Raw genomic sequence first — 25,545 nt, 5'->3', positions numbered from 1 at the left:
TCGGTTACACAGCTAAACAGGTTGACTGAGGCCTCTTTTTACCTCCTACTATCCTACTCTACCTTTTTTAAACTTCCCCTATTACTACCGGCTGACCCTCAGCAATCTTTTATACTCCAAAGGACGATGATGAAAGACATGAACTCCCATTCTTACAATAGATAGAATTGGAGTTCATATTGATGATCTTCAACCTATATACAATCGATAAAGCCATTGTACATACTTCACAGGATCATTTCTGTAGTGTGGTTAGCGCCGAACGTTTAGATTACCAAACTCGCATAACGCATAACGTTACTGGCTGGATGGGTGAAGCAAAAATGCTTTTCTTTTTCCCCTTTATCTTTGTAAGTGATACTGTGAATGAGGTATTATTGAGCTACCTGCTCGCCCTCTTGGGGCCTGAAGCTAGTGATGTTCGGTGTGTAGTAGAACAGATTTTGGTCTTCTGTATTTGCAGTGTATTGCTTCACTGTAGTTGTTGGCTTGTTTGATCAGTGGATTTGAGTGCAGGGTTGCCTTGGAAAAGAATTTCTCAGCTAAGTCGTGGAGATGCGAGCGGATATAAGGGATGTTTACTTCTCGGTGGATCTGGGAGTATCCACCGAGAAGTACATGGGGCATCTAGGATCATTCTTAGGCACTTGTTCTGGATTCTTTGTAGTTTTTGTATGTTGGTTTCTGAGGTATGACTCCATGCTGGAGAGGCATAGGCACTGGGCGAATTACAGTTTTGTACAGAGTTAGCTTGTTTCTTACATCTAGTTTGCTTTTGCGGTTTATCAGGGGGTAGAGTTGTGCAATTACTCAAGATGTCTTCACTCCTGTTAGTTTGATGTGATTACTAAATAGCAGTTTGCTATCCAGTTTCACACCAAGATACATTACTTCTGTTACCCATGGGATCTTGAGTCCGTGGAGCTGGATGTCATCCTTGCTGGTGACTTTTCTTCTGGAGAATAGCACAGAAGAACTTTTCAGGGGGTTTACCTGGATCCTCCAATCTGTTAGCCAAGTTTCTAGTGTGTTGATGCTGCCTTCTAATTGCTAGCTGAGGGCTGCAAGATCTTGAAAGTATCGCGGTGTCATCCGCATATAATGCTGTAATGATATTTCTCGGGTTTGGGGGGATATCAGCCGCATAGATCGAGAACAGTAGAGTTGCTAAGAGGGAGCCTTGTGGCACGCCTGCACGGATCTTGCGTTTGGATGACACTGTTCCATTTAGTTTGATTTGCATGTATCTGTCACTTAGGTATGCTTTAATTAGTTTGACTAGTTTTATTGGGAAGTTAAATTGTATAAGTTTGTAGAGAAGTCCCTGATGCCATACCTTATCAAAAGCCTTCGCTATGTCGAAGAAGACTGCAGCCGTCTGGAGATTCCAGTTAAAGTCTCCTGCTATGTATTCTACCAGACGGTGTATTTGTTGTGCTGTTGAGTGTTCTCTGCGGAATCCGAATTGCTCGTTTGGGATGATTCAGAGCTTGTCAGTGATTGCTTGTAGCCTTGTGAGTATAACCTTTTCAGTGACGTTTCCAAGACTTGATAAGAGGCTAATGGGTCTGTAGCTTTCTGGAAGTTGAGGATTCTTGCCTGCCTTTTTTATAGGTATGATATCTGCTGTTTTCCAGGTTGTCGGGAAGTGCTGAAATCTGATGATCGCGTTCGTTATATTAACAATATGTATTATTGCTTTTCTTGGAAGCAACTTTAGTGTTCTGTTGGTGATGCCATCAGGGCCTGGGGCCTTTTTGTTGTTCAGTTGTGCTATGATTTTGGTTATTTCCCCTGGAGTAGTGGGGGAGATGGGTTCTGAGGTATCAGTGAGATTTAATGCTTTCCTGACATGGCGATGAACTTTATAGATGAAATTAATGTTAAGACTTTTGTACGATGGGCTGCACTGCTCCTCCAGGTTGTCTATGAGGGCTTCTGCTTTTCCTTGTCTGTGTGTACTATTCCTTGTTTGGTTTGTATAGGAGGTAAGGGCTGCCTTTTGGTGCGTAGGATTTTTAAGAGTTTCCATATGGAGTGATCTTCTGGGTTGAGTGTGGTTAATTTGGTTTCCTATTCTTGATTTCGGTGGTTTTGTAGAGCTTCTCTGACTTTTCTGTTGAGTTTGTTTAGTGTTGTTTTGTCCTCTAGTGTTGTTTTGTCCTCTAGTGTTGTGATATCTCTTTCTTGCTTTGTTCTTGGTTCTAATCAGGTCCATGATTTCTTCTGGGATCCTGTTGGTGGTGTGGTGGAGAGTGGTTTGCTTTACTGAGGCTATTGCTTTCTGCATTTGGCTTGTTAGATTGATTATGGCTATATCTATCTCTTCTTTTTTCTGTATGATGGGTGGTGGAACAATGTATTCTGGTAGAGTTTTTGCGAGTTTGTTCCAAGCTATAAAGGAGTGCTGGGGTGAGAACTGTTCTTGATTGCCTAGCCTGAGCTGAATGGGGTTGTGGTCTGATGAAAGTTCTTCTATTGTTTCTAGTTGGTATTGGTATGGGATGTTTTTAAGTATTACGATGTCCAAAACATCTGCTCTTCCTGTTGGGCTGTGGTGAGTGGGCTCAGTAGGTCCAACCACAATGGCAGAGTTGTGCATTGCGTAGTTGTATAAAATGTGTCCTTTGGTGTTAATGGATGAGCTAAACCAGGCTGTATGCTTGGAGTTGAGATCTCCTGCTAAGATTATGGAGTCTTTGTATCCGAGGATAGAGTCTAGGTCAGATATGAGTAGTGGGATTCCAGGTGGGTTGTACGCTGCGTAGATCTTTAGACTGCCTGCGTTGCTGGTGTGTACCTCCACTCCTGTCACCTCTAGGTTCATAGTTGGGAGGTCAGTTATTGTGTTATGGTTTAAGTAGCTTTTTATGTAGACAGCAGTGCCTCCTCCTCCTCTTGCACCAAGTCGATCCTTTCTGTACATGATAAAGCCTCGGAGTCTTGGGTTATTTGCTGGTCTGAGGTGTGTTTCGTTGACTAAAATGATGTCAGGTTTGTATCTGGATGCAAATTCTTGGAGTTCCAGGATTTTATTTGTTATTCCATTTGCATTCCAAGCTACAATCTTTAGTGAGTTTGGTTTGTGTTTTCTATTCATGACAGAGGGCTGTTAGGATGGATTATGTTCCTTGTAGGAATCTCTTTCTGGAGGAAGGTGAGGGGCTTGTCATGCTAAATTCTTGCAGCATGGTGGCAAGCGAGGCAGTTAAGATTTTTTCTAAGTTGGAGCCTCGTTGTTCGTAGAAAGTGGGGTTCTTAGGTCGTGCAGCCTCAGCATACGTTTTTGTCATGTTGGTTGGCTGTGTTGTTGGTGTGAACTGAGATGAGGGGTGAGTTGCCTGCTTGGTAGTGGAGTTGTTACTGGGAGCGGGTCTGAGGCTAGTTTTTGTTATCCCAAGATTTCTTGGGTGGGACATGCATCCCTTGTAATTGGCAGGGTGAGGTCCTCCACAGTTAGCACAGCATGCCGGTGTTGTTTTTGGCTTGGTGCAGGTGCTAGTCGGATATTCTTTGCCGCATTTTAGGCATCTGTAGGGTGCTTTGCAGAGCTTTTGGGCATGCCCAAACGTTTGGCATCTATGGCATTGTCCTGCCGAAGCCTTCTTTCTTAGTGGCTCGTTGTGATTTTGAGCCCACATATATTTTTTAATTCGTATATTCTTTTTTGCGTGTTTGATATCTCTACCAGAACTAGTGGCATAGGTTTTTTATCCGATCTTAGCCACACTTTAACTGGGGTCAGGCCTTGGTTGATGAGATCGGCATTGACCTCGTCGGTCGTGATTCCCTCGGCAACCCCCCTGAGCACCACTTTTAGGTTCTTTTCACTAGCCAGTGCAAATGTGTGAAAAGGCAGCATGGAGTTGTCCAGCATTTTTGTAATCATGCGGTAGTCTGCGACTGATTCAGGTTGTATCTTTATCCCTTCGTCTGTGTTTCTGGCCCAGGAGTAGTTGATGTTCTGTTCTCTGAGCGATTTCGAGACTGAGGTCCACTTATGTTTGTCTCGGAGGATTACCGGGGGTATCTTTTCTTTGTTTCCCGATACTGCTCGTGTGGGCGCATTTTCTTCTGTGGGGTGGTCCGCGGTCCTTCGCCTTTTGTTTGTGTGTTCATCTGCTGTTGGTTCTGTCTGTCTGTTGTCCTCGGGTGTGGGGAGGGTAATGTTTTGTTCTGTGATATCGTCCTCTTCCTCTTCGGGTTCCTCTGCCTGTGTATACAGTTTAAGGTAGCCTGGCCATTCCGTTTCGAACTTTTGAAGGAGTCTTCGTCTCTGTTTATGTGTTGAAGAAAATCTTTAACGTTGTCCATTTCTAGTGTGTGTGTGTGTGTGTGTACGGGTTCAAAAACGAAGGTAAATTCGCATGGAAATTTCGTAAAAATCTTAAAGCTTACCTTTACCTGGATGGGTGCTCGTAAGGACATAGATATTGCAGTCTTCAGAGTCTCTTCGCTATCTCGCTGGTAACAGTTCTTTTGGTAAAGAGAAGCAGAATAATCCAAATTCGAGAGATCAGTTCGTAGTTCACGATCAGTTGAAGGCATCACATTCAATCAATTCATTAAAAACAAAACTTAATCACTGCTGTAATAATACAAGGAGCGCTGATAAACACGTCTGTACTCACTGATAAACCACACAATCATCTGCATACGCCGAAACGTTTAGTTTCTATATATATATATTCGGCACGAAACTCTTGAAATAACGTTGCATTCAATATTTATCATACATATCCTCTAGAAGATGTGCTTTACATTTATGGAAAATACTATGGGAGGGCTCTTGGACTTGCCCCACCTTTGCAACGAGTTGCCCAGTATGGTACTACTTATGCTTGCATCCGCCGAACTTTTAGTTTCTCTCTCTCTCTCGGCACGATATATTCGGCACGAAACTCTCGAGTTTCTATATATGGCTATAAAATAATGTTGGATTCAATATTCACTTAATTTTTATCATCATTAATTATATTTGCAGTGTTTGTTCTTTATTTACTTTTTTTTTTTTTTTTTTTTTGCATTTTAGCACATACTAGTAATGAATGTATCTCTCAGATATAGCACTTCCTACGCTGCAAAATTATCGTTGTCGGAGGGTTGAATCAATCGACCGTGAGATGCGGTCGATTGGTTCATTAATGCCCTTGGGGGTGATGGATAGCAACGCAAAGCTGTACCAATGAAGTTTAACTGAGGTTCGGCTGTTGCTCTTACCCCCTTGGGCGACGAGTTTTTGAGTTCGCTCTCTTAAGGTTTTTGCCTTAAGGGAGCACTTTGAGTCTCCGGGGAAGGTGTTCTCCGGCACGGCCCGCTGAGGGGCTTTGTCGGTGAATTATTTTCCTCGGAATTTGAGCGGTTCTGCTCAGTGGTCGGGGAGCCCGTCACTGAGTGGAACCAACGCTGAGATGAGATTAGGACGGTCTTTCGCCCACTATGGAGTGGCCTAGAGATCGTCCGTATTTTTGAGATTTCACCTTTACTTACATAGTCGGTCGATTGGTTCATTAATGCCCTTGGGGGTGATGGATAGCAACGCAAAGCTGTACCAATGAAGTTTAACTGAGGTTCGGCTGTTGCTCTTACCCACTTGGGCGACGAGTTTTTGAGTTCGCTCTCTTAGGGTTTTTGCCTTAAGGGAGCACTTTGAGTCTCCGGGGAAGGTGTTCTCCGGCACGGCCCGCTGAGGGGCTTTGTCGGTGAATTATTTTCCTCGGAATTTGAGCGGTTCTGCTCGGTAATCGAGTTTCACTGAGTAGAACCAACGCTGAGATTTGGACGGTCTTTCGCCCACGAATGAGTGGCCTAGAGATCGTCCGATATTTTTGAGATTGAACCTTTACTTACATGGTCGATTGGTTCATTAATGCCCTTGGGGGTGATGGATAGCAACGCGAAGCTGTACCAATGAAGTTTAACTGAGGTTCGGCTGTTGCTGCTACCCCTTTGGGCGAGGAGTTTTTGAGTCCGCTCTCTTAAGGTTTTTACCTTAAGGGAGCACTTTGAGTCTCCGGGGAGAGTGTTCTCCGGCACGGCCCGCTGAGGGGCTTTGTCGGTGAATTATTTTCCTCGGAATTTGAGCGGTTCTGCTCGGTAATCGAGTTTCACTGAGTAGAACCAACGCTGAGATTTGGACGGTCTTTCGCCCACGAATGAGTGGCCTAGAGATCGTCCGATATTTTTGAGATTGAACCTTTACTTACATGGTCGATTGGTTCATTAATGCCCTTGGGGGTGATGGATAGCAACGCGAAGCTGTACCAATGAAGTTTAACTGAGGTTCGGCTGTTGCTGCTACCCCTTTGGGCGAGGAGTTTTTGAGTCCGCTCTCTTAAGGTTTTTACCTTAAGGGAGCACTTTGAGTCTCCGGGGAGAGTGTTCTCCGGCACGGCCCGCTGAGGGGCTTTGTCGGTGAATTATTTTCCTCGGAATTTGAGCGGTTCTGCTCGGTAATCGAGTTTCACTGAGTAGAACCAACGCTGAGATTTGGACGGTCTTTCGCCCACGAATGAGTGGCCTAGAGATCGTCCGATATTTTTGAGATTGAACCTTTACTTACATGGTCGATTGGTTCATTAATGCCCTTGGGGGTGATGGATAGCAACGCGAAGCTGTACCAATGAAGTTTAACTGAGGTTCGGCTGTTGCTGCTACCCCTTTGGGCGAGGAGTTTTTGAGTCCGCTCTCTTAAGGTTTTTACCTTAAGGGAGCACTTTGAGTCTCCGGGGAGAGTGTTCTCCGGCACGGCCCGCTGAGGGGCTTTGTCGGTGAATTATTTTCCTCGGAATTTGAGCGGTTCTGCTCGGTAATCGAGTTTCACTGAGTAGAACCAACGCTGAGATTTGGACGGTCTTTCGCCCACGAATGAGTGGCCTAGAGATCGTCCATATTTTTGAGATAGAACCTTTACTTACATGGTCGATTGGTTCATTAATGCCCTTGGGGGTGATGGATAGCAACGCAAAGCTGTACCAATGAAGTTTAACTGAGGTTCGGCTGTTGCTCTTACCCACTTGGGCGATGAGTTTTTGAGTTCGCTCTCTTAAGGTTTTTGCCTTAAGGGAGCACTTTGAGTCTCCGGGGAAGGTGTTCTCCGGCACGGCCCGCTGAGGGGCTTTGTCGGTGAATTATTTTCCTCGGAATTTGAGCGGTTCTGCTCGGTAATCGAGTTTCACTGAGTAGAACCAACGCTGAGATTTGGACGGTCTTTCGCCCACGAATAAGTGGCCTAGAGATCGTCCGATATTTTTGAGATATCACCTTTACTTACACATTACGGTCGATTGGTTCATTAATGCCCTTGGGGGTGATGGATAGCAACGCAAAGCTGTACCAATGAAGTTTAACTGAGGTTCGGCTGTTGCTCTTACCCACTTGGGCGATGAGTTTTTGAGTTTGCTCTCTTAGGGTTTTTGCCTTAAGGGAGCACTTTGAGTCTCCGGGGAAGGTGTTCTCCGGCACGGCCCGCTGAGGGGCTTTGTCGGTGAATTATTTTCCTCGGAATTTGAGCGGTTCTGCTCAGTGGTCGGGGAGCCCGTCACTGAGTGGAACCAACGCTGAGATTAGGACGGTCTTTCGCCCACTATGGAGTGGCCTAGAGATCGTCCGTATTTTTGAGATTTCACCTTTACTTACATAGTCGGTCGATTGGTTCATTAATGCCCTTGGGGGTGATGGATAGCAACGCAAAGCTGTACCAATGAAGTTTAACTGAGGTTCGGCTGTTGCTCTTACCCACTTGGGCGACGAGTTTTTGAGTTCGCTCTCTTAAGGTTTTTGCCTTAAGGGAGCACTTTGAGTCTCCGGGGAAGGTGTTCTCCGGCACGGCCCGCTGAGGGGCTTTGTCGGTGAATTATTTTCCTCGGAATTTGAGCGGTTCTGCTCGGTAATCGAGTTTCACTGAGTAGAACCAACGCTGAGATTTGGACGGTCTTTCGCCCACGTATGAGTGGCCTAGAGATCGTCCATATTTTTGAGATTGAACCTTTACTTACATAGTCGATTGATTTTATTTACTTTTTTTTTTTTTTTTTGCATTTTAGCACATACTAGTAATGAATGTATCTCTCAGATATAGCACTTCCTACGCTGCAAAATTATCGTTGTCGGAGGGTTGAATCAATCGACCGTGAGATGCGGTCGATTGATTTTATATGAGATGCCCATATATAGGGTAACGGATGGCAATGTTGAACCAATGAAGTTTAACTGAGGTTCGGCTGTTGCTGTTATCCTGGGTAAATGAGTTCGCTCTCTTAGGTTTTGCCCTAAGGGAGCACTTTGAGTCTCCGGGGAAAGTGTTCTCCGGCATGGCCCGCTGAGGGGTACTTGCCGGTGAATTATTTTCCTCGGAATATGAGCGGTTCTGCTCAGTGGTCGGGGAGCCCGTCACTGAGGGGAACCAACGCTGAGATTAGGACGGTCTTTCGCCCACTAGGGAGTGGCCTAGAGATCGTCCGTATTTTTGAGATTTCACCTTTACTTACATAGTCGGTGATTGATTTTATTATGAGATGCCCATATAGGGTAACGGATGGCAATGCTGAACCAATGAAGTTTAACTGAGGTTCGGCTGTTGCTGTTATCCTGGGTTAATGAGTTCGCTCTCTTAGGTTTTGCCCTAAGGGAGCACTTTGAGTCTCCGGGGAAAGTGTTCTCCGGAACGGCCCGCTGAGGGGTACTTGCCGGTGAATTATTTTCCTCGGAATGTGAGCGGTTCTGCTCGGTACTCGAGTTTCACTGAGTAGAACCAACGCTGAGATTTGGACGGTGTTTCGCCCACGAATGAGTGGCCTAGAGATCGTCCGATATATTTTTGAGATATCACCTTTACTTACACATACGGTGATTGATTTTATTATGAGATGCCCATATAGGGTAACGGATGGCAATGCTGAACCAATGAAGTTTAACTGAGGTTCGGCTGTTGCTGTTATCCTGGGTTAATGAGTTCGCTCTCTTAGGTTTTGCCCTAAGGGAGCACTTTGAGTCTCCGGGGAGGGTGTTCTCCGGCACGGCCCGCTGAGGGGTACTTGCCGGTGAATTATTTTCCTCGGAATATGAGCGGTTCTGCTCTGTGGTCGGGGAGCCCGTCACTGAGTGGAACCAACGCTGAGATTAGGACGGTCTTTCGCCCACTATGGAGTGGCCTAGAGATCGTCCGTATTTTTGAGATTTCACCTTTACTTACATAGTCGGTGATTGATTCATTCAATCCAATACCCTTGGAGGGTAATGGATGACAATGCTGTAGCCAATGAAGTTCTAACTGAGGCTCGGCTATTGCTGTTACCCTCCTGCCATGATCAGAGCTTTAATAATAGCTCAATAACCTTATCCCTACACTGTCCGCTACAGATAACGGGGAATATGAAAAGCATTCTTGCTTCGCCCCTTTAAGCCAGTCCTTATAAGGATTATCGTTGTCGTTGCGACCGAAGGTGGCAACCAATTGATTTCTGCAAATTTATACTGAATATTTATACTGAATACAACCTAACTCGTACATGACTTGCTCTACATACCACCTACTGATACTGATGTTCCCTCTAAGCTACTACCTTTCTGCCGCCTACTGTCGAAAGTCAAATTTTCCGAAGGATTTCAATAGATTGCAGTATGGTGGCTGCTCTTCTAAACACAACACAGACCAGCAGCTTGGTTTGGAAGATTATTTTGTAATCTCACATCCAACGTGAATGATGCCGCGTAGGAAGCAGCTGCGCATAATTTCAACTGCTAATAATCATACCTTTATAAGAATAGGAAGCCATACCTCCGAGTGTAACTGTATTTGAACGCACAAGGAAGAATGGTATGACGGCTTCCGCTCCGAAGACAGGGTCAGGCTGGAGCGGTGCATCTGTTATAATCGCAGAATTCCTACAAAACGTTTCATAAAAAATTACTGGAAGGTAAATCACAACGAACGCCTATGTGCAAAATATTTCAACCACGATAACATATGATATATATAATATTACTAACGGAGACCATTTAAGCTCTGTTTGAAATAATTCTGCTACCACTGCTCTGCAAGGGTGGTGTAGAGGAAATCCAGATATTTCGAGATCACAATTGGAATGAAGATGAATGAAATTTTTCATTAAATGTGAATCACTGTATATTCCAAGTTCCTCCTAATTACAGCTCACTTTTACCATGAAAAATAACCAAGAAAAATCAAGCAAAGAATAATGTGTTACATACGAAATAAGGCAAACTTCCTCAAACTGTCCAGATTCACTTTTCAAATGTGCATGGTCTGAGTTTCAACCAAAATACTATTCTTTTCCATCTCGCTCTTCAAAATCCTTACTTACTTTTCTTAATTAAAACTCTATTTCGCCTTCCTTAAGCAGTACTCATTTGGAGAAAAAACATAATCCTCTTGGACTCTATTTTAAAGGTGGAATTTGCCTATTTATTACATATGAGACAGCTTCTAACTTATAATGTTCTGCTTGGGATGTTTTGGTAAAGAAATTTCTCTTTGTCCCATTCTATCAAATTCATTTGTTTTATCTATCGACTTCTAATGCCACCTATCATTTTGAACTTTTCGATTTCGTTTCTTTAAATGTTAATTTTCTTCAGTCCAAATGTTCTAATAGTGACTTCACCTTCTTTGGTAATTTTAACATTTGCAACCCCTCTCCCCTGATTTTTTTGTTCCAACCATCCTTCAGTCAGATAGTTACGAAATGATTGTTGAAGCCATACTCTCATAATTTTTTCAAATAACTTAAACCACTCTGAAAACAGGAAGCAGTCTGTCTCGCTTCCTCACTAGTTTCTCTTCCGAGTATATTGTGAATTCCGTTTGTGTCCCATCTTAAAAAAAAACACACCCATCCGCTGTGTTTTAGGCTCCTCCCAAAAAATACTCACCCACTCGCCTTCCCGCTGTGCCACCTCAAAAACATCCACCACCCTATGTGCACAATACCGGAGGGACATCACAGAGGAATCCACGCGTCATCACTCCGTGTCCCCCACCCACCCATTTCCACTTGATTACACCCACTCACCATGGCTGCCACATCACACCATTCATCTTCTCTAGCTTACAAACACCCTCGCTCATGTGTCCTAGCTCAAAAACACCAACCTCAAAAAAAAAAAAAAAAAACATTTCCCACCTGTGTTCACCTCAAATTAATACCTGCCACCAAGAAAAACCATCATGCCTGCCACCCTAAAATGCATGCACCTGTCCTCTCCTCATAACACACTTTAAAATACATACCCTCCACAAAAAAAGGCAACAGACATGCCATCCTCACACCACATTCGCCATAAAAAATTAATTGCAATTCATAATGTAACAAGAACACACATACAGTAACAAAACAATGATCACAAAGAAGAGCACAATAAAAAGAATCTTATAACCAAGCCACTTAAAGAAACTGAACCTCCATCGCTCAGTCGGTATAGGCGAAGCTCTTTGGTCGGAAACACCTGGGTTCGATTCCCGTCCATGACGTAAGGAACCTTTACTGGTCTCTTCCGAGTAAAGGTGAGTTAGCCGGTCTCATATGGGGGGATAGACGCTTGTTTTCACCCGGAAACTCGTGTTTTTCGTCCCTCAGAACAGGCAAACCGGCCCGTGAACACACACACACACACACCTATTTAAAGTCATGCTCAACCCGGTTCTACGGGACGGACGAGGAACGGGGGTTAACTCCATACGAATAAATAAATAAACTCCACTAAAGAAAGCATAAAAAACAAATAGCCCGCTAAAATAATAATAATAAATTATCTGCGAAAGAATTTTTTTGTCGTGCGGTGGCGCATAATGGTTCCTAATTTTCCACTTGATGGCACGCCGGTCACTGGGGAACGTCATTTCCTTTGATGTTGAAATCGTACCTCCCACTGAATCACGTGATTTTTAACGTAGTAAGTACCAGAGAGCAGGCTATTGTCAATAGTCATATTGAGTATATATTAACTGTGACTGTGTGATTTTAAGTGCATATTCTGCATATCACATATAGAAAAAACCTTCGAACAGTAGGTATAAGCATGTATTTCGCTAAAAAAAATTCTTGACCCTGTCCAGTGCTGTCGAGTTGTCCAACATCCTTTACAGTAGAACTGCAAACTCATCGTACTTAATTCTCCTTTTCCTCATTTATCCCATCTACCTCTGTCCTCTGGAACACCCTTCCTCACGATGTGTTTCCAAACAATTTCCACTTACAGTTCTTGAAGAAGAATGTCAGTAGGTTTCTTCTTTCTCAATCCTTATTTGCGCCTCACACACAGCACTGATGTGCGTATAGGATTCTTGTACTTATCGTGTGTGAGAGAAATATATTAAAACAAAAAGGAATACATCCAAATGAATTCCATACATACAGTCAATATACAATGCCAGATGGCTTCATATTAATGAGCATCAATTTGAAATTAATAAAAATAGGAAAAGATATAAGAAGGGGGGGTGCCTTTATCTTATCTACAGAACTGGTTACAAACATACAGAGGAATAGGAACATTGCTAACTATAACTAGCAGTGTTCAATTAGAATCAAAGCAATCTAGCATGCTCACGACATCACTGTAACACTATAAAAGACTTTATTAAAAACTATTATTATCATGATCCAGGAATTTAAGTTTCACTAGTACAATTAACACGTTCACGCCAAGGAAATAAATATTTCTTCCTCCTTGTTTATTTTCAGTTTTTTTTCTATGTTGTATTAACATGTTAATAAAATTTGTTTATTATTAACTTTGTTACTTTTTAGTTTTTATTTTATTATACGTAGTAAGGGAACGTATTAGTTTTCAATATTTTGTTTGTTTCATTTATATATATAAATATTAATTATATGAAGAGCCAAAGGCTTCAATTCAGAGGTCACCTCATTTTGCACTGCCGATGTTAAGTCCATATTTCCCTGTGAGGAGGAGTTGAGGTTCTCCTACTTTTTTTCGCTTCTTTGAATTTTTCCGCCCCCGGGGATACCTTTAAGAAGATGGCTTAGAGTCTCTTAGAGCTGATTTAGCCCCTTTTGCAATGTGTCCCCTAAACTTCAACTCCCTATCCGCCAACACTCCCAAATCCCTGGCCTCATCAATCTCCTGGAGTACAGTTCCACCAATATGATATACTGCTGCTAATCTTTTCACTCCAAAATGCATAACTTTACACTTTGCCACATTAAATCGACATCCATTTTCCTTAGCCCAGTCCTCCAAACTATCCAAATCATCTTGCAAAATTTTGACATCCTGTGTACTCACAATTGCTCTACCCAACTTTGCATCATCAGCAAACACGTGAACACTTCCTCTCAGATTCCTTCCTATATCGTTAATGAACAAATTGAAAAGTAGTGGTCCAAGAACATAACCCTGCGGCACACCATAGTCACAAGCCGTCTTTTGGACTCAACTCCTGAATAAACCACTCTCTGGTATCTCTCCATCAACTAGAATTCCATGTGGTATCCTATCAAAGGCCTTAGCAAAGTCCAGTAGAATCACTGTAAACCCATTACCCTTATCCAGTTCAGCTGTCACTGTGTTATAGAACGTGAGCAAGTTACTGAGGTATGATCTACCCTTCACAAAACCATGCTATCCTCCTTACAGTATCCCATTTTCATCTATCCAATCTTGTATTTTCCTCTTGACTATTTTCATCTATCCAATCTTGTATTTTCTCCAAGACCTTGACAACAATTCCTGATATGCTGATCGGCCGGTAATTTTCAACAGCACTCTTGGAACCTCCTTTATGCATTGGAACTATTTTCCCCTTTTTCCACCCCCTCGGGACGAACCCAGACCGTAGACTCAAATTAAACAAAATGGTCAAGGGCACTGACAATTCTTTAGCTGCTTCACGCAAGACCCGAGCTGGTATACCATCCATCCCACAGATGTATTCATATTAAGGTTTTGTAATATACTATTCACCTCCATTTCATCCACCTCAATTCCCGTATAAGCTATTGGTTCCTTCAATGTCACCACCTGGATGATATACTCTTGCAAAGTGCTCTCTCAGTAATTCCACTATATCAACTGATTCAGTGACCTCCCTACCATCGGCATTCCTTAAATTTATTCTGCCGTATGCAGTTTTTCTCTTACTTGCAGCATATTCGGCATGAAACTCTTAGATTAGATTTCCTATCTTTGAGTTTCTTATTCGGCTAAGAAATAATGGGGTATTCAATATCCACTTAATTTTGAATAAGTTTACTAAGCCGATGTGAAGCCTGTTGGCTCTTTTCTCAGTTAAACCAGTTCATGTTTGATATTTTTATTACCTTTTTGTTTTTACTTTATTATATGTATTATGAACGCACATAATACATATAATAAAGTTTTTTTTGTTAAACTTTATTTCAGTTGTATGCACAAACAGTATACATTAATATACATATTAATGTTTTTGATTCTCTCCGATGGAGGGAGCCGACCTAGTAGAGGGAGTGCAATACAAAGACAACTCGTAGCGAAGATGGGGGGAAGCTTCAAGCAGTTCGCGCCTTCCAGAAATTAGTTTGATATCCTTGGTGTCGATGAGGCCCGCGTCAGATATTAACTGGATAAGATGTGAGTGAAGTGTCTGTTCTTATTAGCTAAATATCTTATATGATCCAGAAGATATTCGACTGATTTTGGGAAGAGGCGAGGTACTTGCTCCATCATTTCTTCGAGTTGCCTGGTAATGTACAACCTTATCTTCTAGGGCAGTGGTTCTTAAGCTTTTACAGATTGCGGCACACCTGAAAATATAAATTTTGTCGCAGCACACGCGTATTTCTTGCTGGACTTTTTGTGTAATTAACCATAAGTTTATATTTTACAGTTTACACAACACTGACTACAATATAGCCATCGGTACTTGATGGCGTAATCATTTTCGTATTACTGTTGGCACTAAAAATGACGTAATTATTAACTTATTAAATTTAAAAATTCCAGCTTGCATTACTTACAATTTACTAGTTTCTCCTGCATTAATAATACCCATTTTATATTTCCTCTTATTTTCCCATTTTATTAAAAATACTTTTTTTTTTCACCTCGTGGCACAGTAATGCAATTTCGCTGCACGCCCTTTGAGAAACACTGATCTAGGGCAGTGTTTCTCAAAGTGTGGTACGCGTAACCCCGGGGGTACGCGAAAGGTCGTCAGGGGGTACGTGGCAATTTTCGGCTATGCATAATTAAAGAAGTCATTATATATTTTTCAACAAACAGTGCAATTAGAGACAACCGGGATAATAAAGGCATTAACTAATGAATAACATTCCCCCCTCCAACAAAAACTGGTGTATAGACCAAGCAAAACGATATGTTCCACCGGCAACATATGGTTTTGCTTGACACCATCCCGTTGTTAACCTGTTAAAACTTAAAAATATATAGTGAATTTGTTTGAGATATTATGGAATTCAGTTGAAGGGAATTAGCATTTCAACTCAACTGTTGAAATGTTAATTTGTCTTTGGTTCGCGCGATCTTTTGTTAATACCGCACCAATCATATGCACCTCTTTATAGCTGCTCTACGTATCTCAAGTCTTGTAAATTACTGGTAATTTTTGCGTGAAATAGGGAAAGAAGATGACGCTATTTGGTGTAGATGACTTTGACGATGCACACAAAGAAACTGTTCTCGATGCCAAAAGTAGTGATAGCGACTAGGAGCTTCTTGGTAAGTCGCACCATTTTCAGTTTTTTTCTGAAAACTTTAGTTTCCAAAAATCCCCGCACATATCTCGCAACACGATTTTTTAGCTTTAATTTTGGGGAAAAAAGTGCATTATATTAGAGTAAATGCGGTATTTTTTTTTTTTTTTTTTTTTTAGCTTTCAAATTCTTACGTAAGAATCATTAGTTAAAGACCCCTACTTCTATCTAGCAAATAGAAGTAGCTGTAAGCAACAAGAAAACGTTGATATTGCATCTGGATCAAATGAAATGAATAAGAGTGTGTCGTGTGACATCTCTAGAGAACCAACTAGGAAAAAGATGAAAAATCTTCATAAGTATGATATAAATTACTTGAAATGTGGATTTTCATGGACAGGAAATGAAGCGGAACCTATTCCAAATTTTGATCTATTAAAAATAAATCATTTTTTGTTTACATGAACATATAAATTCAAATAAAATAGATATTTCATTTTAAATTAATACATTTGTTTTTAATTAAATTATTTTTTTAATTAATTAATTAGGGGGTACTTGGGAATAATGAAAATTTAAGAAAGGGTAGGCGGATATCTGAAGTTTGAGAAACACTGCTCTTGTAGTTGTTCTTTGCATTTATAGAAAATACTAAGTAAAGAAATCTGTAGCTTGTTCCACCTTTGCAACGAGTTGCCCAAAGTTGCACTACTTATGCTTCTTTCAGTCGAACCTTTTAGATTCTATATATATTTTCGACACGAAACTCTTGAAATAATATTGAAATAATGTTGAATTCAATATTTATCATACATATTTCTATCATACATATCCTCTAGGACAGAGGTTCTCAACCTTTTCCATTGACGTACCACTACGTTAGATGTACCAGTAAGGCAATGGCTCACGTACCACCAGTGGTACGGGTACCATAGGTTGAGAATCCCTTCTCTAGGAGATGTGCTTTACATTTATGGAAAATACTAAGGAAAGACATCTGTAGCTTTGTTTCCGTCGAAACTTTTCTATATATATTTTCAACACGAAACTCTTGTAGTTTCTATATTCGACTATGAAATAACGTTGGATTTAATATTCACTTAATTTGTACCATCAAGTATTGTATTTGCAGTGTTTGTTCTTTATTTATTTATTTATTTTATTTTATTATTTTTTTTTTTTTTGCCCTTTAGCACATACTAGTAATGAATGTATCTCTCAGATATACCTCATGCAACGCTGCAAAATTATGACCTCGATCTCCCGAGTGTGGATTTGTTTCCATACTGCTACACCAATATTTGAAACTGCAATTCTTAAATTTCTGCTTTGAAATGAAACTTATATGAATAAGCATATAAGCATATATATTTACTACAATAATATTCATTAAGCGCCGAGATACGCAGGAAGCAAAATTTGTGAACTAACACCAATGTGTGTTTTTTCCCATTAAAATATAAAAAATAACAAAAAAGAATCAATAAAAATTAAATACTTTTCCTTTAAGATAAAAAAATCTGCTTAGTCTTAAAAGATTTAAAATTTGTTTTCATTATTTCACGTCCCCCCTCAACAAACCATACAGCCCACAGTTTGGGAAGCCCTGCCCTACGAGATGTGCTTTACATTTATGGAAAATACTGAGAACAGTAATATTGAGCTTGATATCAGTAATTTTTTTTTTTAATCTCTAATACATTCACGAAGTGATTTTTCTTGTCATTTTTTTCCCGATCCGGTTCCCTGTGTGGGGAAAAAACCACCTGAAGCGTTTTTTTTTTTTTTCATTAGTGTGATTAAAAATCACACTAATGAAAAATTAGTGTGATATTGAATAGGTGTCAGTTTGCTTGTAACAAACTACTCATTACTCGTAGTTCGACCAAGTTCTTTGAACCTCTAAGCAAGTAAATGGCGAATTTAGCTTTTTATCTTTTGTTCCCATCAGTTACTGTGCGTTGTAGTCATGATCAATTAAGGATGCATTTTTATAATAGCTTGGATGATTTTATAATAGCTTTGATAAAGTATAAGTATTTTCTTAATTACTAATACAGTAGTCTCCCCTTATCTGCGGGGGGATACGTTCCAAGACACCCCGGGATAGTACCAACCCTATATGTACTATCTATTTTCCTATACATACATCCCTATGATGAAATTTAACTTCTAAATTCGACACAGTAAGAGTCTTACAGCATGCTGTAATAAAGTTCTCTGAATGTGGATGGAATCTTATCAACCTCAGCATACGTATTTATTATTATTTATTTATTATCTCTCGAGAACTTTCACCTTTTTCACTTAAAATAAAGCACTTTACGGCTTCTCTTTGGCATATCGGAATTACCAGCATCACTATTCTTGCACTTTGCGGCCATTATTAAGTAAAATAAGAATTACTTGAACATAATCACTGCGATACCGCAACAGTCGATCTGATAACCGTGAGCTATTCAGATCGGCGCTCAATAAAGGCTGCAAGGTGCATGTAGCATTCACCCTTTACGAGTTGCCCAGGTGTTGTACTACCTCTGAAGGATCAGCCGAATTGTCTATTGCTAAAAGAAGAGCCATACGGCTTCATTTCGGCGATGTAAAATTACATCGGCAAAGTGAATATTAGATCCAACAATATTTCAAAGCCGAATCTTTGTATAAGCTTATATATATAAAGTTTTGAAAGTTTCGTGAGTTCTGAGTGCTTACGCCAATACAATCACCGGCATCCCAGAGTTGCCTCACCTGCATAGGTCAAGTAGATTTCTGGATCGGTGTTGACCACGGATGCAATGATGAATGTCAAGATTATTAGCAAAGCAAAGTGGAGTTACATTATATATAAATATAAATATATATATATATATATATATATATATATAAATATAAATATATAAATATAAATAAAATACATTACAGTAACCCGAAGAAAACGCAAGTGGCTTGATGCTTATTTTTGAATTCAATAAAAAAGGGGAGAGCGCGAACGCAGTCCCCTACTACCAAAAATTCCACGCTCCATCTATCCCAGTTTGGGAAAGTGGCGGAGGTCAGCCGAACCGTGTGTGCAATGGTACAGCCTCTCCCCGGAACATCGCCCTTGATGATCAGCGATTATTCAGCGCCAGGTAAGTATGCTTCAAACACCATTCATTCCTTATTAGTATGAAATGTATATAAGAAACAAAATGGTGTATTTACAGAATCAACAAATATTTTCTACTATTATAAAAAATCTCTAAACATGAAGCTTTTTATACTCTAATTTATTTTAAACATATTAATTATATGTTTTTCAAAATATTATGAAATATTTTATATAATTAATTATTGAGCATATCTGATTTAAATGTTATTTAATTCTCACCAAATTTAAGCGATTTTTGTTATCGCTACGAATACGTAATTAAGAGTTTCAAGTTCTCTCTCTCTCTGTTCTTTTCAAGCTATAAATAAACTTCAATAATAATTTAATGAAATAATTCGCTAAATATATTGCACTCCTATTATATTACGATTAGGATATAATATGCTCGGCCAGTAGAGTGGTTGTGAGCTTAAGTCATAATTTTTTAAAAGAGCGCCCTCTACTGAGTAAATTCTAGGTTTAGTAGCTTTCCATAAGCCACTGTAATGATTTAACTCTAACTTTTCTAACTGCGATCAGCAATTAACAATTAATTTTACATCTCAACCCATACACAAAATACATACATACACAAAGCTATACTTTGATTTATCCAACATGCTCAGAAACGTTACACCGAAAGAACTTGGGTAATACAATAATGGGGAAACTCATGGCAAAGTTTGAGTAATCTAGAATTTCGTCGCCTTTTCAAACTTCTTTTAATATCTTAGGACGCGTACCACAACAGATCAGTCGAGTACCGATCACTTTAACAGTATTAACACGGTGTTACCCGTCATCATCTCTGTCGCGAGCTGAAATGCTCGACTTTAAAGGGTAAACTTAAACGTTTTAGCACGCAGTGCTACTTGATGTGTCTATGTATGGGGGGAAAACACGCAAAGTGGAGCGAGGAGAAACCTCGCATCCCTGTTGCGGTATGCCCCGGGGCTTAGTGGGTGGGGATGCGGTAAGAAGTGTTGTGTGAGTTCAGATGCACTAAAGCGCTGTTACACTAACGTTAGAAGTGGCGGGGTGCCTCCGGTCCCCCACCCGCGACACTACGTGGCACGAGGTGGGTTTCCGAGGCGTTGGGAAGGGCGGGTGACTTTAGGGAGGGGGAAGTAGTGCTGTTTGTTGGTTTGGAGCATGCTTAAGATGTCGTGGGTTTGCGTTCAAAAGGGTCGGTGTGCTAAGGTGGCTGGTGGGGGGGGCTAAAGTTTAAGCCTTACCTTGCCGTGCCACAGGTAGGCAATGATACCTGGGGAGCACCAATGTTCGTGGAACTTTGCAGGGCCTTCTTCTGCTAGTTTCATCTCGAGGTATGTTCTTACAGAGGAACGACAGCTTCTGAGGATGTCAGAGAGGCCTTTCCTCTGTTTCTGAAATAAGGCCACATTCCTGATCTTCCATTATGTGGAACCTGAATTCTATAATGGAGAAAAGGAAGAGACGCTTTTCTTTCTTAGACATGGTGTCTGGAACTTCTGTGAGGTTTAGGGCCTGGTTTTGCGTGATGGTGGTGTCGAACCTGTTTCCGACTAGTCTCCACACGGCCTGAGTAGTGAAACAGTGGAAGAAGATGTGGTCGGTTGTTTCTGTTTCCGTACAGAAGACACACTTTGCTGAAGCGTGCCTGTTCCACTTGGAGACACGGTAGTTGACGGGGAGAATGTTGTGAGAGATTTTGAAGTTCAAGTCCCTCCTCGTGGTGTACAGGAAGTCAAGGTTATTATTTTGCCACGTGGTTTTCTGCTCGTCCGTGAGGGGAGCCGGATCATTAAGGCTTCTTAACCAGTTGTAAATTGTTGGCCTGGGGTAGGCGGCGATGTTGATCCCTTCCAGAAAAGGCGTAATGCTGAGATGGTCTTGAGTATGCGTCGGTGGTGAGCCGGGGGGAAAAGGGCATGCGGGCCGGCGTAGTCAATGTTCAGGAGCTTGCAGTACTTCGTTCCCAGCCAGTATTTGGTGAGACCGTGGCAGATGTGACGAGGGTTGTTAAGCGTTTTGACCAGAGTGTCGACTTTAACTGCGGTGATGGCTTCAAAGAGGAGAGGGATGTTGAGGCCTCCTTGCTCTATGGGTCTGGACATTTTGAAGCGTTTGATTTTATCTTTCCGGTTTTCCCAGAGGAAGTTGAAGATGATTTTTTCGAATTTCTTCAAGGCTGTTTTGGTGGTGATTAGGGGGGAGGTGTAGTACAAGATGACTGGGAGCATAAGCTGTTTGATTATGTGTGCTCGTCCTCTGAAGCCGATGGAGCGGGAGTTCCATTTTTCTTTGATGTTTAAAAGTTTCTTTTCCACTAAAGCATCTGTGCAGTGGGAATTTCTGTTGTTGAAACCGATCCCCAGGATTTGGATTGGCGAGGTGGGGGGGGGGATTTTTCCCCCAGTGTCCTATGGGTAGGCTGGTGGTTTTTTCTTTGTTAATTTTGGAACCGGAGGCTCTTTCAAAGAGACTGATGGAACGAGGGAGACCTTCCTGGGAGCAGATGTTCTTCGTGATAATTGTGATATCGTCGGCATACAGGAGACATTTAAGTGGGGCGCTGGTGGGTCCTGGGAGTTCCACACCTTTGATTTCTGGGTTCCGTCTTATAAGGTTGGCGAGGAGTTCTATGTAAATTACGTACAGTGCAGGGGACAGGGGGCACCCCTGTCGGACTCCTCTTGCGATGTGAATGGGGTCTGTTAATATGTTGTTGATGGCGATCTTGCTGCTGATGTCCCGGTAGAGGGTTTGGATGAGATGAAGGAAATTAGGGCCGAAGCCGTGGTGCCTTAGCGTTTCATACAGGAGCGGGTGGGATACCCTGTCGAAAGCTTTGCTCTGGTCCAGTGTTATTAAGGTGGCTGCTGCTTTGGTGTGTTTAAGGTAGTCGATGGTGTCCCGAATAAGGGCGATGTTGTGCATTGGGCCACGGCCGGGGACCGCACATGCTTGTTCTTTTTGGATGATAGTAGAGAGTGTACTGGAGAGGCGGTTGGTAATGCATTTCGACAGGATTTTGTAATCGGTGTTGAGTAGGGTTATTGGCCGCCAGTTGCTAACTTCTGTGGTGTCCCCTTTTTTGGGGATGAGGGTGATGCATACCACAACAGATACTACACTTTGACCTTAGCCTAAAAGCAAATGATCAGGTTAACATGTGATAATGCCTCATCAGCCCAAGATATTCAACTATTAGCCTTAGTTATTTTTTTTTTTTTTTGTATTATTGCTTGAAGCCTTAGAGTGGCAAAACCTCTAATGTCACTTCTCTCCCTCAGGGAGAAATAAAACACACACACACACACACACACATATCTATCTATATATATAGTTTTAACTGAAGTACCTCAGTTAAAACGTGAAGTTTTAACTGGGGCACGGCTGTTGCTGTTACCCTTTACCCTTCCAGATGAGCAAATGAATGTTTCTGAGAGTCTGACTCTCTGATCCTGCGGGTTGCTCATTATTGGGTGATTCGGGGTATTTTAGTAGTTTTTGGAATGGTATCCCCGCACTTAAACAAAGGGAAACCGGTTGGAAGTTTGGGTGATGGATGGCAGTGCTGCAGCCAGTGAAGTTCTAACTGAGGCATGGCTGTTGCTGTTATCCCTCAGATGAAATATGAGTGGCTCTGCTCGGTGGTGGAGTGAGCCTGTCACTGGGTAGAGCCAAACGCTGAACATTCTTTAACAGTGACAGGATGAACCTGTTACTGAGGGGAACAATGCCGAATTTTGATCCTTTGGGTCGCTCATTGTTGGGTGAACGGGGGGATCTCACGATTTTTTTTTTTTTTTTTTTTTTTTGAGAGGTAACTCCGCACTTAATACAGGGAAACCGGTCTGGGTAGTGACCCTTCCCATAATATATAGCATTATATACGCCCGAAAGGGGATGTGCTTTGCATTGTGGGATACATACTAAGGCAGGTGATATGAAGTCATTAGCCTCTACATACAAGTAGCTCAGACGTGAATATATTTCACATGCAAAACTTTGTTTTGCTTACTTGGGAAAATAATTAAAACCAAGTATAAAATTTCTTGATAAAATAAAACCTTAAAATAAACAACAAAGAGGAAATATTTTATATAATGCCATGGGTGGTTGCTATGAAATATAGAAAGATTCGTTTTCATTCACAGGAATAAAGAGATTTTTGTTCCCCACCTCTATTCTTTCCCTGTATAATGATTAAAGATGTTCTTGTGTAATGAATAATATCCCCTCCCCTGTAGGCACCATACTGCATATGAAAGAAAAACAAATACATTTTTGTACCAGTATTAGAAATATATGAGAATAATTTCAACTGTGTTCGAAAGCTTGAATTTCCATATAGTTATACTAATATATAAAACATTATGTACAACTTTATATTTAAGTAAATTAAATATAAAATATTAAATTATTCTGAATAAAATTTTAAGCATTTTAATATTTTAAAAACATCTTTAATTGTTCGTATGTATTGTTTACAATGAAGAGGCTGTTCTTTTACTCGTGCAGTTTTATTCTACCAAAATATTGTTTCAGTGGAAAGCAATGCTAATGGTATTGCCATATGTCATAAAAAATAATGTACTGTATTATTCAAAATTAAGTGGATATTGAAGAATACCATATTATTTCTTAGCAGAATAAGAAACTCAACGATATGAGATCCAATCTAAGAGTTTCATGTCGAATACAGAAAACTATATAAAGATCGGCGAGTGCAAGCGCAAGCCAACACCTGGTAGTGTAATGCTGGGAGACTCGTAGTAAAGGTGGAGTAAGCTCCATCACTGTTCTTAGTATTTTCCCATAATGTAAAATTCAGCTCCTAGGAGATGTCTTATTGTTCTACATTATGAGAGAAGGTCACTATCCAGACCGGTTTCGACCTTTTTTGAGGTCTCATTAGTGAGTAGTTGTGTTTTACATTATGGGAAAATACTAAGAACAGTGATTGAACACCTTTACTACGAGGCTCCCAGCATTGCACTACCAGGTGTTGACTTACGCTTGGACTTGCCGATCTTTATATAGTTTTCTATATTCGGCATGAAACTCTTAGATTGGATCTCCTATCGTTGAATAGGATATGGTATTCAATATCCACTTAATTTTGAATAATTTTACTTCGCCGAAGTGAAGCCTGTTGGCTCTCATTTTAGTAATGTACTGTATGTATTATGTATGTATGTATTATTTATGTATGTATTATGTATGTATGTATTATGTATATGTATGTTAACTTTCGGAATCCTACCCATTGAGTTTAGCTTTTTCAAGTGCATCGTTACTACACGAGCAATCAATAACTTAACGATAGTTGCCTTTAAGAGTTTCGGAAATGACAAGACGGATTTTTAAATTAAGTTCTAAAAAAAAAAAAGAACGAGAACTGCTTTTTGCCCCGATATTGCACTAAGATGAACTTAGTCCACAAACCCATATAATCGTCTTTTGTTGGCACTTTGAACTTTTCATTAAAGGTTTTATTGACATGATAGTTGTTCAGAATTCTTTGTTTTCACCAGAAACCAAGAAGAAAATTCTTTGAGTACAAAATCAGACTCAATGTCATGCAACCTACTACTTTGGAGTTTTTTGTCTGAAAATAACGGATCGTCCTCAGTAAACACATAAGATGGCATATATAAAACGACATCTACAAATTAGGAGCGTCTTTGACCAAAATAATTCATAACGCATCCAGAAGAGATAATGGATCTTTGGTGTGAAGATAAGAATGCAAACAGTTTGTCTGATGCTGTCGTTCTTAATTAAAGAGCTATTAAGCAACCTTTTTTAAATATTTTTCAGTAGTTTTTTTTTATTCGACGATGCTCTTACAAAGCTTCAGAATTCCCTGTTACAGTTGGAAAAAAAATACTCGGCTCTTAATGGGCCGTGTTGTTTGGCTAATGAACACAGGACAAATTATTTAATTCCTGCATAAACTACAAATAATTCAATGTTGTCACACAACTGAATGTAACAAATAATTTGTGGAAATGTTAAATTCTAATCGATCTTATTTCAAATGTTTTCTTGTGGAAATTACAAAGATGTCTATACTCTTTCTTTTATGCTTTTAACAAACTGCCTGGGTAGATCCAGAAACAATCAGTTATATTAATAGAAAATAAAATAAGGATTAATTTTCGTCATACTGTTTTTGTTACACGCTCCCCTAATTTTCACAAATCTGTTATTTTCAATATCAATTGAAGATATAGTCGAAAACTCGACGTTAATGAAGCAAAACATCTGTTAACGGCTGCTATGCTGGCAAAGTGTCTCAATTTTTTGCTACTTTTGTTTATCTGCTAGTATGGGCATCTGCAGAGGGGGGGGGGCGCTTTCCTCCCTGGGATCGAGTGAAAAATTCCACAAATTATAATCGTAAAAGTTATTCAGATATACAACCTTACACCCTCGACCATGGGATGCTTTGTCTGTCTTAAAATTTTATTACGGGTTAGCCGGTTTCGGTCTCGGCGGGATAACCATAGAACACGTGTTTTTTCTATTGCAGCAATAAAACACGTGTTCCTGTGTTTGGTACATCTTTTTGTGATTTGTGAAAAAATGCTCATCACTGTTGTGAAGTTCATTTTCCCTCTGCGTCTAGTGAGTCACTAAGTGAAGAGTGAATTGTAAATTCATAGTGAAACAAATTTAAAAAGAAAAATACATTTATAAAAGATAAATGTATGCAATTTAATATTATTTTACTTGTTAGTTTTATGATTT

General features: G+C 40.5%; 2 non-coding genes across 2 annotated transcripts; one reads left to right on the top strand and one right to left on the bottom strand.

Annotated features, from left to right (window-relative positions):
* The first annotated feature begins 216 nt into the window (after positions 1-216).
* Positions 217-433, top strand: LOC150105054 (small nucleolar RNA U3). Its single transcript, XR_016548619.1, has one exon. It is a non-coding gene; the product is annotated as a small nucleolar RNA U3 (small nucleolar RNA).
* An 18,215-nt stretch (positions 434-18,648) lies between these two features.
* On the bottom strand, positions 18,649-18,813 carry LOC150105053 (U1 spliceosomal RNA). The gene has a single exon (XR_016548623.1). It is a non-coding gene; the product is annotated as a U1 spliceosomal RNA (small nuclear RNA).
* Positions 18,814-25,545: the final 6,732 nt, after the last annotated feature.

This window comes from Typopeltis vanoorti, chromosome 7 (assembly GCF_054136105.1).
Source record: "Typopeltis vanoorti isolate ZY-2024b chromosome 7, IOZ_Tvanoo_1.0, whole genome shotgun sequence".
In the NCBI taxonomy this organism is placed as follows: Eukaryota; Metazoa; Arthropoda; class Arachnida; order Uropygi; family Thelyphonidae; genus Typopeltis; species Typopeltis vanoorti.
This window is presented reverse-complemented; position numbering and strand designations above follow the sequence as displayed.